We start from the raw sequence: 13,032 nt of genomic DNA on the forward strand, positions 1-13,032 counted from the left end.
TCTGGGTTTGGGAGGTGTGGCCGTGGGTGCTCGGGGTCAGGCCTGGGTGAGGCTGGGTGTGGGAGCTGTGGCCATGAGTGCTGGGGTCAGCCCTGGGTGAGTCTGGGTTTGGGAGGTGTGGCCGTGGGTGCTCGGGGTCAGGCCTGGGTGAGGCTGGGTGTGGGAGCTGTGGCCGTGGGTGCTCAGGGTCAGGCCTGGGTGAGGCTGGGTGTGGGAGCTGTGGCCATGAGTGCTGGGGTCAGCCCTGGGTGAGTCTGGGTTTGGGAGGTGTGGCCGTGGGTGCTCGGGGCCAGGCCTGGGTGAGGCTGGGTGTGGGAGCTGTGGCCGTGGGTGCTCGGGGTCAGGCCTGGGTGAGGCTGGGTGTGGGAGCTGTGGCCATGGTGCTGGGGTCAGCCCTGGGTGAGGCTGGGTGTGGGAGCTGTGGCCATGGTGCTGGGGTCAGGCCTGGGTGAGGCTGGGTTTGGGAGCTGTGGCCATGGTGCTGGGGTCAGCCCTGGGTGAGGCTGGGTGTGGGAGCTGTGGCCATGGTGCTGGGGTCAGGCCTGGGTGAGGCTGGGTGTGGGAGCTGTGGCCATGGTGCTGGGGTCAGGCCTGGGTGAGGCTGGGTGTGGGAGCTGTGGCCATGGTGCTGGGGTCAGGCCTGGGTGAGGCTGGGTTTGGGAGCTGTGGCCATGGTGCTGGGGTCAGCCCTGGGTGAGGCTGGGTGTGGGAGCTGTGGCCATGGTGCTGGGGTCAGGCCTGGGTGAGGCTGGGTGTGGGAGCTGTGGCCATGGTGCTGGGGTCAGGCCTGGGTGAGGCTGGGTGTGGGAGCTGTGGCCATGGTGCTGGGGTCAGGCCTGGGTGAGGCTGGGTGTGGGAGCTGTGGCCGTGGGTGCCCAGGGCCAGCCCATAATCTGGCACGCTCAGGTAATGGCCATCTCCAGAACACCCTGTTCAAGACCAGGCTGCTTGGTGTCCTCTGATCTCCCCCTCAGGACTCGTGGAGCTCAGTGGTGAGGGGAGCCCAGGAGGCATTGTGCTGGGCCCAAGAGAATGAGAATTTTGGAGCACAAAGGGGCCTGGGGTCAGGTTTGGCTTCCTCATTTGGTATCTCAGAAAGCTCAGGCCCAGAAAGCATAAGCAGCTTGACTCAGGCCACACAGCTGCCCAGGAGTGCAGCAGAACTCCCCAGACCAAGCTGCACTAGACTGGCGTGAGTGGCAGTGGCCCTCCTTAAATGTGCCCCCATGGCAAGGAGGGACAGGGCAGGAACCTTGGGGAAGACCAGCATTGCAGTGCATCTGCCCAGTCGATCCCAGGAGCATAGCTATCCCAGGCAGTGTGCAGCATTATCTCATTAGTTTGATTTGCATTTCCCTAATGACTTATACTGTTGAGCATCTTTCTGTGCACTTATTGCCCATTAATGCGTCTTCTTTTGTGAAATGCACATTAAAATTTTGATGCTGACAAGTTGCTGTCCATAGAGGTTGCTCCGGTTTATTTCCCATCAGTGTGTATGAGGCCCTAACCTCCAGTACCTCAGAATATGATTGTATTTGGAGACAGGTTCTTTAAAGAGGTAATCGAGTGAAAAGTAAAATGGAAAACATGGTTTCTCTGCTCAACAGAACACTTCTAACACCAAACGTGTGGTCTTTCCACACCACGCAGTTCTCCAGTTCTCTTCAGAGACCACTGGATATCCTAGAATTTAAGCCAGTTCTACACTACTTGGAGTTAGTATAGACCCCATAGGTTAAGGGCGCAGTTCCATTTGGCTTCCCTCAGTTCAGAAGCCAGTCACAAGTCCTAGGTTGTGACCTGTGCATCTGAATGACTGACTTTAAATCAGGAGTCCCCAAGACCATCTCTGGGGATTGATCATCTGATTGGGTGGCTTGCAAAGCTCAAGGAAACATTTACAAATGTTTACCGGTTTGTTATGAAGCTGTGACCAAGAATGTGGATGAATAGCAGATGAAGAGGCGGATGGGGTTTAGCTGCAGCCCCGCCCACCCTGGAGGCTGCGGGTGGGATTATCCTAATCCCAGTGTTGGTCCATCTGGTAACCAGCCGTTTCCTCCTAGAGTCACTGCAGTAGTATAAACACTGGTGTAGTTGAAAGGGGCTTATTATGAATAACAGAAGATGCCCCTCTCACCCATATTAGTCAGGAAATTCCGAGGGTTTTGGGAGCTGTATGTCAGGAATTTAGAACCAAGACTAAACATAACACTTCTTACTACACCACAGTATCACATGAGGCCATAAGGGTGGCCCTGGTTCTGTACGACTGGTGTCCTTATGAGAAGAGATGAGGACACAGGCACATGCAGGGGAGACATCTGGAAGCCGAGGAGAGGTCAAAGAAGCAGCCACGCCTGCTTCTTGATGAGACGCGTCATCTGGGAGTTCCAGGCTCTGGAACAGAGGGAAATACGTTCTGTTTCAGCCACCCGGCCACGGTGCCTCGTCACAGCAGCCCAGCCGACCCGAGGCACAGTCTGACAGGCGAAAAGTCCTCTCAGTGGGCTTGGTATCTCTCCCGATGAGCACAGTGGAGCAGCTCTCCACAGGCTCAAGAGCCGTTTGTTTTTCCCTCTTTGTAATCTAGATCCTTTGCTTTTGGAGGGTGGGGGCAGGGTAAGTTGTTTCAGTACTGATTTTAGGAGCTCTTTATTAAGGGGATTAACCTTTGGCCTGTGATTTACATTAAAATTATCTTCTCGTTTGTCATTTATCTTCTGATTTTATTTTTCCCTATTTAGAAATTTTGACTTTTATGTAGTCAAATTTACCACTCTTTTAGGGGTGAAGCAAAAGCTGCATTTTATTCTAGATCTTTTTTGGGTTAAATTTTTCTTGGTTCTGAGTACCTTCTGACTCTGATGTTCTGATTGAGGGGCACAGGCAGGTAAGAAAGCACTTACCCAGGAAAGCTTGGATTGAATAACAGGGATAGAGAAATGACTCATAAACTGTTCAGTCAGAATCCACCTGGGGGAAACCTGCTGGACCTACTCAAATTTAAAAACTCAAGTTTATGCTGTGAAGGTGTTAATGGAAAACCCAAACTGTAAAATGTCTTAAGGAGGTTTATTCTGAACCAATATGATTGACCGTGGCCTGGGGAAAACACAAACCCAGGAAGCCTTGATAAGTGGTCCCGAGGCAGTTAGGGCACGCATTTTAGCGAAGCAAAAGTCACAGGCAAAGTCAGACGTCAGTATGTGGAGGCCAGACATTAGTTTGGCCCCAAAAGGTGGGATATATCTTGAAGTGAGGGGCTTGCAGGTCATGAGTGGATTTAGAGATTCTTTAATTTGCCGTTGGTTAAAGGAGTGAAGCATTGTCTAAAGTTTTGGACTCAGCAGAAGGGAAAACTGGAATTAAGAAAGTTGCTACCTAGGACACAGGGTCAGGGCGACTTGCAGGGGTGCATGACGTAAACTTTGTCTGGCATGGCCTTCTGTCCTGTTTATAACTTGATATCTTCTTGTCACAAAGGGTCTGTTCTGTCAGTCTTAGGATCTGTTGTTTAACATTAATGCTGGTCAGTTGTGCCTGAACTCCAAAAGGAGTGGGATATAATGTCTGACTTTCCCATCATGGCTGGAAATTCAGTTTTTAAGTTTTTTCTGGGGTCCCCTTGGTTCACTGAGTGGGGGCTTAAGATTTTATTTTTAGTTTTTAAAGGCCAATTAGAAATCTCAGGACTCCAAAACTTCTTATGTAAAAGGGAAGGTTAAGCCCAGATGCTGAGTCATGTGAGGTGTTGTTTCCAAATGAACAACTATTACTAAGGAAAGGTCACGGACCTCGGGTATCTGTAAAGGTCTGCCCCCACAGATTTTTCACTGGTCAATTCTTTGCTGGTCTCTGTTGTTAAAAAGAGTCAAACTCTGAAAAATACTTGAAGAGATTTATTCTGAGCCAAATACAAGAGGCTCAGGAGATCCCAAGAACATGTGCCCAAGGTGGTCAGGTGAGAGGCTGGTTTTATACATTTTAGGGAGACATAAAACATCAATCAGTGTATGTAAAATGTATATTGGTCTGTCCAGAAAGGTGGGACAATTCAAAGCGGTAGGGTGGGGGCTTCCAGGTCATAGGTAGATTCAAAGATGTTCCAATTGGCAATTGGTTGAAAAAGTTAAGTTATTGTCTAAAAACAGAATCAATGGAAGGGAATGTCTAGGTTAAGATAAGGGGCTGTGAGGCCAGGCACACAGGTGGCTCATGCCTGTAATCCCAGCACTTTGGGAGGCCAAGGTGGGCAGATCACCTGAGGCCAGGAGTTCAAGACCAGCCTGGCCAACATGGTGAAACCCTGTCTCTACTAAAAATACAAACAGTTAGCCAGGTGTGGCAGGTGTGGTGGCATGCACCTGTGGTCCCAGCTACTCAGGAGGCTGAGGCAGGAGAATTGCTTGAACCTGGGAGGTGGAGGTTGCCTTGAGCTGAGATTGCACCACTGCACTCCAGCCTGGGCAACAGAGCGAGACTCTATCTCAAAAAACAAAAAAACAACAAAGAAAGAAAAGGGGTTATGGAGACCAGCGTTCCCATTATACTTAGGGAGCCTCCAGGAAGCAGGCTTCAGAGAGAATCCATTGTAAATGTGTCTTATCAGAGCTGATTCTCTCCTGGATCAGGAAGAAGGCCTGGAAAAGGAAGGAGATTCTCTTCAGAATGTAGATTTTCCCCGCAAGAGACAGCTTTGCAGGACTACTTCAAGATATGGCAAAGCAATGTAGTGTGTAACAAAGTACTTCCAGGGCTTGCTATCTGTCTTGTGACGCCGTACTAGAGTCAAGCTGGTATCTGGTATCTTATTGCTATAGGAGTCGGCTTTGTCAGTCTTGAGATCTGTTTTAATGTTAATGCTGGTCAGTTGGGCCTGAATTCTCCTAAAGAGAGGAGGGTATAATGGGACAGTCCAACCCCCCATCCCATCATGCCTGAACTGGTTCTTTAGGTTAACTTTGGAATGCCCTTGGCTGAGAGGAGGGGATGATTGGGGGGGCTCAGAATTTTATTTTTGGTTTTCACCTCCCATACATGAGGACATGCCAATGTATGAAAAAGGGGAGACTTTAGGTCTACAGTCTAAGTCTGGCTCCTGAAACTCCACACTGATAATGTTGATTACAAGCTTATCTTCCCATGTGCAGAGCAAAGACAAGACTCCCTTCTCTACCTACCTGGGAGATGTCTGTGGAACTGACTTCTTTAGTCCTTCCTCCTCGTCAGACATTCACCTTATCTTATGTAAAATATAGATTTACTGGGCACCAGCTCAAGGCCCATGGGAATAGAACCGTTTGCCTTACTGCCTACCTGTCCCTCTTCCCACATGCCTTCCCCACTTTAAAGGAATATGTAAATACTAAACCTCCAGAAAACCTCTTCAGGAAAACAGCCACATATGTAACTGTGGCTCCGGGTTTTCCTGGATGCTTCCTAAAGCTGCTTAATAGGCCCTGAGGGTTGAGACGTCTGCCTCAGTCCCTCATCTCGCTTGTCATTACTTACTGAGATAAAGAGCTCTGTTCCTCCTCAGCTCAGTTAAATCTCCATCTGCTGTTTTAACAAATGCAGCTTGAAGACAGATTTGTTTATTTAAGAATTCATCCTGTCAAGGGAGATTGGCCAGCAATGATTAGACCAAGTAAAAGTTGTTTGGGGTGCTCAGGAACCAGAAGTTTGTTTTAGCAAATGTCTTTTCCCTGCACCCAGCTTGGTTCCTGCCAGAGGAAAAACCTTTTTGTGGCTGCTTGTTTCATGCCAATGCTAGCTTTTGGAGAGAGTTGAGTTTAGGAATCGTAATGTGAAAAATACAGACTCCAGCGTTGTGGGGCTCAGAGCAGCCAGACTTCTCACAAGGACCCATGCATCTGAAACAAAGATTTGGCCCCTGGGACTGAACTTCTGAAGTTTCCAAAGATTCCACTTCCTGTTCTCCAAAGCACCTCAAATATTTTATGCCAGAGTGGCCTTTCAGCATAGTCAGGTCACGTGCAAATCTGTTTTTTAATCTGTCTGCATCCTGCTCATTCCTTGAAAGTAATCCATACTTTTACTACAAGTTGAGAAATAGGAGATGCAGGGTAGAACTAACGAAAGATCCCTTCCTGTGCCTTCACTGTCTTTGGTCTAAAGATAGATGGTTCTGTGGGCCCATCAGCCCTGTGCGCCTCCTTTATCCTGTTATATGGGTGCTGGTGAGGCCAGAGCCAGGAGTTGCCTGGGGCCACTCAGCATCACTGTTTTCCCATCCAGATTCCACGTGTCAAATTGTGGGCAGTGAACAGAGGTGAGAATATGTGTGAGTGAGGCTAGTTGAGTGTGGGTTCGTCACCACTACTGGACAAGGTTCCTCTTACACCTTCCATTCTAACACTTGCCTGTTGTGGTGTCTGGAACCAAATTATGGTTCTAGGCTGGGGGAAGGGCAGCAGTGTCATAAAGCTCCAGCACTGAATGCAGCCTCGTGCCCAGAGTCAGGAGGGTGGGGACACAGTGCCGTTGTCACACCCTGCTGGCCAACATGAGTTATTTGCAAAGAACCCAGATTTAAAATGAGTTCGACTGTGTTCTATTCAATATAGAATTTCAAAAATGGAAGGGATCTTGGGATTCATCTGATTTCATGGCCCGATTTTACATAAGAAGAAACTGAGGCCCAGCAGGTGTTGATGGAGACAGCCTGAGGTGCTTGCTACTGCGTCCCATCTCCCTTTTGACCAGACATGCTGCTTCATGTTCCTAACTGGTGTCGTGTGCGTATTCCGTCAGTCACACCTGACTTCGGGCTTGCGAGCTGAGAACGTTTCTTTTATATCTTTTGTAATCCATCAGATTATCTAAGATTTACCTAGAGCAGACATTGAGTAATTGCTTATTCCTTCAAAAAGCTGTTTGTCAATGAAACCTATAGGAAGATGTGATTTTTTTTTTAACCTATCAGATTATAAAAAATATCTGAAAGTTGGATAATGTGCTGTGTTGCCAAGGGACAGAGAGGCAGCCTCATCTGTTGCTCATGGGACTGTGCATTGGTGTAACTTCTGTGGAAGACATTTTAGCGATAGCTTTTCATATGGAAAAGATGCACACTCATGGCCCAAGGGCTCCACTTCTAGGAATTTATCCCTCAGAGGTTATTTATTACAGCATTGTTTATATTAGCAAAAGATTGTGTGTTAGGCTGCTCTTGCATTGCTATAAAGAAATATCTGAGACTGGGTAATTTATAAAGGAAAGAGGTTTAATTGGCTTACAGTTCTGCAGGCTGTACAAGCATGGCACAGTCATCTGCCCTGCTTCTGATGAGAGCCTCAGGAAGCTTCCAGTCATGGTGGAAGGTGAAGGGAGAGCAGGTACTGAGAGCGGGAGCGAGGGAGGCAGGGAGATGCCACACATCTTTAAACTACCAGATCTCTCATGGACTCAGAGCAAGAGCTCAGTCATTATTGTGAGGACAGCATCAAGCCATTCATGCCAGGTTTGCCCCCAGGACCTAAACGCCTCCCATCAGGACTTACCTGCAACATGGGATCACATTTCAACATGAGATTTGGAGGGGACGGACATCCAAACCACAGCAGATTGGAAACAACCTAAGTGTCTATTGATAGGAGGCTGGTTAAGCTGCCACACACTCATCGCTGGGGTCGTGTGTGCCCACAGCGGGTGGCGTGGCAGGATCAGGACTGAGCGAGGCTGGGATCTCACAGATGTTGTGGCAGAGGGACCAGAGGGTTCAACCCTGAAAGCAGGAGAACAGTCACTAGACTGATTCCAGACCCCACATGGGTGTCGATGGATTTCTTGTATCGGCAGAGCCTGGCAGGGCAACCCAGCCATGGGGAAGATGACAGGCTTCCCAGTCAGGCTGACTTGGGCTTCACGTCAGCTCCAGTATCTGCATCTGAGACCTCAAGTTCCCCAACATTAAAACAAAATTGCTTATTCCTTCAAAGAGCTGTTTGTCGATGAAACCTATAGGAAGATGTGATTTTTTTTTTTTAACCTATCAGATTGTAAAAAATATCTAAAAGTTGGATAATGTGCTGTGGATGAAACCAACATATATGTATATCTTATAATATCACAATAGTATGCAAAAACTTTCCTTCTGGATAGCTCTGTTCCTCCCCTCTTTATGCTGTTATTATCACAAATTACATCTTTAAACATTTTGTACTCATCAAGATAGATATATAATTATTGTATTGTGCAAATTGTGTATTATTGGTCTTTTATACCAAATGAAGGGGAATGAAGTTAAATACAAAAATTGATTAATATTAACTTTTTATTTACTGATACAGTTACCATTATTGGTACTTTTTATTTCTTCATATTGATTTTAGTCTAGCATCCTTTTGTTTTAGCCTTAAGGACTCTCTAGTATTTCTTGTTGGTTAGATCTGCTACTGAAGAACTCTTCCAGTTTTTGTTTATTTGAAAATGTCTTAATTTCCCCTTTACTTAAAAAGATGACTTTATTGGCCAGGCACGGTGGCTCACGCCTGTAATCCCAGCACTTTGGGAGGCTGAGGCGGGCAGATCACAAGGTCAGGAGATTGAGACCATTCTGGCCAACATGGTGAAACCCCGCATCTACTAAAAAAAATACAAAAAATTAGCCGGACGTGGTGGTGGGCGCCTGTAGACCCAGCTACTCGGGAGGCTGAGGCAGGAGAATGGTGTGAAGCTGGGAGGCGGGGCTTGCAGTGAGCCGAGATCATACCACTGCACTCTAGCCTGGGCGACAGAGTGAGACTATCTCAAAAGTAAAAAAAAGACTTTATTTTCTAGAGCCGGTTTTGGTTCATGGCAATATTGAGCAGGATAGAAGAGAGATCCCACACGCCCTCCGCTTCTGCCGTGCACAGCCTCCTTCACCATCAGTGTCCTGCCCCAGCTTGGTGCTTCCATTGTACTTGTTGAACCCACATCGACACGTCATCCCCCTCCAGAGACCAAGGTTTATATTAGGGTTTATTCTTGGTGTTGTACATTCTGTGGGTTTTAACAAATGTAAAATGACATGCATCCGCTATTGTAGTATATTACGGAAAAGTTCTACTAACCTGAAATTCCTCTGTACTCCCCCTGTTCATCCCTCCTTTCCCTCCACTCCTGGCAACCACTGATCTTTTTACCATCTCCACACTTTTCGCTTTTACAAAGTCATATAGTTGGAATTGTATAGAATGTAGCCTTTCACATTGCCTTCTGTCACTTAGCAATATGCATCTAAGATTCCTTCATGTATTTTCATGCCTTCATAGTTCAGAAATTTTCTTTTTTCTTTTTCTTCTTTTCATGTTAGATGAGTAATGCCCCCATCATCATAACAAGGTTTCAGGGTAGCACATCTCACACATGCATGTGAACACCCAGCTATCACACTTAGGAACTACAAGAGGATCACTCATTTCTTCTTAGTGCTGAATAATAGTCCATTATCTGATGTACCACAGTTTATCTATTCAGCTACTGAAAGACATCTTAGTTGCACCCAAGTTTTGGCAGTTCTGAATGAAGCTGCGATAAATATCCAGGTACAGTTTTTGTGTGGACATAAGTTTTCAACTTATTTAAGGAAATACCAAGGAGTACAATTGTTGGATTGCATTGTAAGAATATGTTTGGTTTTGTAAGAAACTGCCAAACTGTCTTCCAGAGAGGCTGTCCCATTTACATTCCCAGCAGCAGTGAACATGAGTTTCAGTTGCTCCTGGTTCTTGTCAGTATTTGGTGGTATTAGTATTTTGCATTTTGGCTATGCTAATGGGTGTGTCATGGTGTCTCTTCGTTTTGTTTGTGGTTCCCGTGGGGCATATAATGTTGAGCATCTTCATATGCATATTTGCCATTTGCATATGTTCTTAGGTGAGATGTTCACGTCTTCTGCCCATTGTCCAATTGAGGTTTTTTTTCTTATTATTGAGTTTTTGTTGTTGTTGTTGTTTTTTGAGACAGAGTCTTGCTCTTGTTGCCCAGGCTGGAGTGCAGTGGCGCGATCTCGGCTCACTGCAACCTTGCCTCCTGGGTTCAAGTGATTCTTCTGCCTCAGCCTCCCGAGTAGCTGGGATTACAGCCGTGTACCACCACGCCTGGCTAGTTTTGTATTTTTAGTAGAGATGAAGTTTCACCATGTTGGTCAGGCTGGTCTTGAGCTCCTCACCTCAGGTGATCCACCCACCTTGGCCTCCCAAAGTACTGGCATTATAGGTGTGAGCCACCATGCCCGGCCTTGTTGAGTTTTAAGAGTTCTTTGGGCCAGGTGCTCACACCTGTAATCCCAGCACTGTGGGAGACTGAGGCAGGTGGATCACATGAGGTCAGGAGTTTGAGACCAGCCTGGCCAACATGGTGAAACCCTGTCTCTACTAAAAATACAAAAATTAGCCGAGCGTGGTGGTGCATGCCTGTAATCCCAGCTACTTGGGAGGGTGAGGCAGGAGGATTGCTTTAATCTGGGAGGCGGAGGTTGCAGCGAGTTGAGATGGCGCCATTGCACTCTAGCCTGGCAAGAGAGCGAGACTCCGTCTCAGAAAAAAAAAAAAAGAAAAAGAAAATCAATGGACTGTAAATCAAAGGGTTTATTTCTGGGCTGTCAGTGCTATTCCATTTGTCTTTGTGTCTGTCTTTATGCTAGTACCATACTGCACTGTACCTTTGTAGTAAGTTTTGCAATTGAGTGGGAATATCTAGCTCTTCTTTTCCAGGATTGTTTTGGTGATTCTTGGTCCCTTGAATTTCCATCTGAATTTTAAGGTCAACTAGTTAATTTCTCTAAAGAAGCCAGCTGGGATTTTGGTAGAGAATGCATCAACTCTGTGATGGGTGAGGGAGTTACAGCCGTCTTAACAACACTGAGACTTGGGATGTTGTATTAGTTACTAGGGCTGCTGTACCAAATTACAACAAATTGAGTTACGGTTAAACAACAAATATCTATCCTGTGACAGTCATGGAGGCCAGAAGTCTAAACACAAGGTGTTGGCAGGGCTGCTTGCTCTCTCTAGATTCCAACGAAGAATTTGTGCCTTGGCTTGTTCAGCTTCTGGGGGCTGCAGGCATTCCTTGGCTTATGGCCGCGTCACTCCAGCCTCTGCGTCTTGTCACACAGCCCTCTCCTCTTCTCTCTCAAAATTCTTTCTGCCTTTCATGAGGCTATATGTAATTGCATCAGGTCCCACCTGGATAATCTTGGATAAACTCCTCCTCTCAAGATCCTTAATCTACTTAACTTTCTTTGCTATTAATATATAAGATAATATTCACAGGTTCCAGACATTAAGAAGTGAATATATCTTTGAGGAACTACCACAGATGTGTCTCCATTTATTTAGTTACTTTTAAACTTTTTTTTTTTTTTTTTTTTTGAGACATAGCCTTGCCCTATTGCCCAGGGTCCAGGCTGGAGTGCAGTGGTGCAGTCTTGGCTCACTGCAGCCTCAATCTCTCAAGCTCAAGAGATCCTCCAACTTCAGCCTCCCAAGTAGCTGGGACTATAGGTGCACACTACTATGCCCGGCTGATTTTTTTCATTTTTTGTAAAGATGAGGTCTCACTATGTTACCAAGGCTAGTCTTGAAATCCTGGGCTAAAGCAGTCTGCCTGCCTTGGCTTCCCAAAGTGCTAGGATTACAGATGTGAGCCACCACACCTGGCTTAAGTTTCTTTCAACTATGTTTTTTTCCAGAGTATAGGTTTTACATTTTTAAATTAAATTTTTACCTAAGTATTTTATTCTTTTTGATGCTCTAGTAGGATTGTTCGTTGCATGTATATAGAAATAAAATTGAATTTTTTTTTTTTTTTTTTTTTTTTTTGAGACAGAGTATCTCTCTGTAGCCTAGGCTAGAGTGCAGTGGCATGATCTTGGCTCACTGCAACCTCCACCTCCTGGGTTCAAGTGATTCTCTTGCCTCAGCCTCCTAAGTCGCTGGGATTACAGGCGTTCACCATCACAACTAATTGTTTTGTATTAGTAGAGATGGGATTTCACCATGTTGGCCAGACTGGTCTTGAACTCATGGCCTCAAGTAATACACCCCCATCAGCCTCCCAAAGTGCTGGGATTATAGGCATGAGCCACCATGCCCGTCCTACAATTGAATTTTTTATATCTGCCTTTTTTTTTTTTTTTTGAGACAGGGCTCTGTCACCCAGACTGGACTGCACTGGCACAATCTTTGCTCACTGCAACATCTGCCTCCTAGGTTCAAGTGATTCTTCTGCCTCAGGCTCCCGAGTAGCTGAGATTACAGGCAGCCGCCACCCCACCTGGCTAATTTTTGTAATTTTAGTAGAGATGGGGTTTCACCATGTTGGCCAGGCTGGTCGCAAACTCCTGACCTCAAGTGATCCACCCGCCTTGGCTTTCCAAAGTGCTGGGACCACAGGTGTGAGCCACCGCACCCCTTTGCTCATTTTTGAATTGAGTTTTTGTTGTTGACTTGTAGTGTTTTTTATTCTGGATATTAATTCTTTATCAGGTATTTTCTATTGCATAGATTCTCTCTCTTCTTAAGAGACAAGGTCTTGATATTCGCCTGGGCTGGACTTGAAGCACCTGGGCTCAAGCAATTCTACTGCCTCAGCCTCCCAAGTAGCTGGTACTACAGGCACGCACCACTGTGTGTCCATCTGTGTTTTCTCTCTTAATAGTGTCTTTAAAAAGTGTTTTTTGGCCAGGCGCGGTGGCTCACACCTGTAATCCCAGCACTTTGGAAGCCCAAGGCAGGTGGATCACTTGAGGTCAGGAGTCTGAGATGAGCCTCACTAACATGGTGAAACCCTGTCTGTACTAAAAACAAAATACAAAATTAGCTGGGTGTGGTGGCACACACCTGTAATCCCAGCTACTGAGGAGGCTGAGGCAGGAGAATCGCTTGAACTTGGGAAGCGGAGGTTGCAGTGAGCTGAGATTGTGCAGTTGCACTCCAGCCTGGGCAACAAGAGCAAAACTCCATCTCAAAAAAAAAAAAAAAAAGTTTTTTTGGCTGCGCGCGCTGGCTCATGCCT

At 46.5% G+C, this 13,032-nt stretch overlaps 1 protein-coding gene and 1 non-coding gene across 18 annotated transcripts in view; one reads left to right on the forward strand and one right to left on the reverse strand.

The window, feature by feature from the left end:
- NINL (ninein like) overlaps positions 1–13,032 on the forward strand; it is a 137,225-nt gene that overhangs the window by 34,530 nt on the left and 89,663 nt on the right. The window lies entirely within an intron of this gene.
- LOC135965822 (small nucleolar RNA U13) lies at positions 9,320–9,424 on the reverse strand. Its single transcript, XR_010578936.1, has one exon. It is a non-coding gene; the product is annotated as a small nucleolar RNA U13 (small nucleolar RNA).

The sequence above is a fragment of the Macaca fascicularis genome, chromosome 10 (assembly GCF_037993035.2).
Source record: "Macaca fascicularis isolate 582-1 chromosome 10, T2T-MFA8v1.1".
In the NCBI taxonomy this organism is placed as follows: domain Eukaryota; kingdom Metazoa; phylum Chordata; class Mammalia; order Primates; family Cercopithecidae; genus Macaca; species Macaca fascicularis.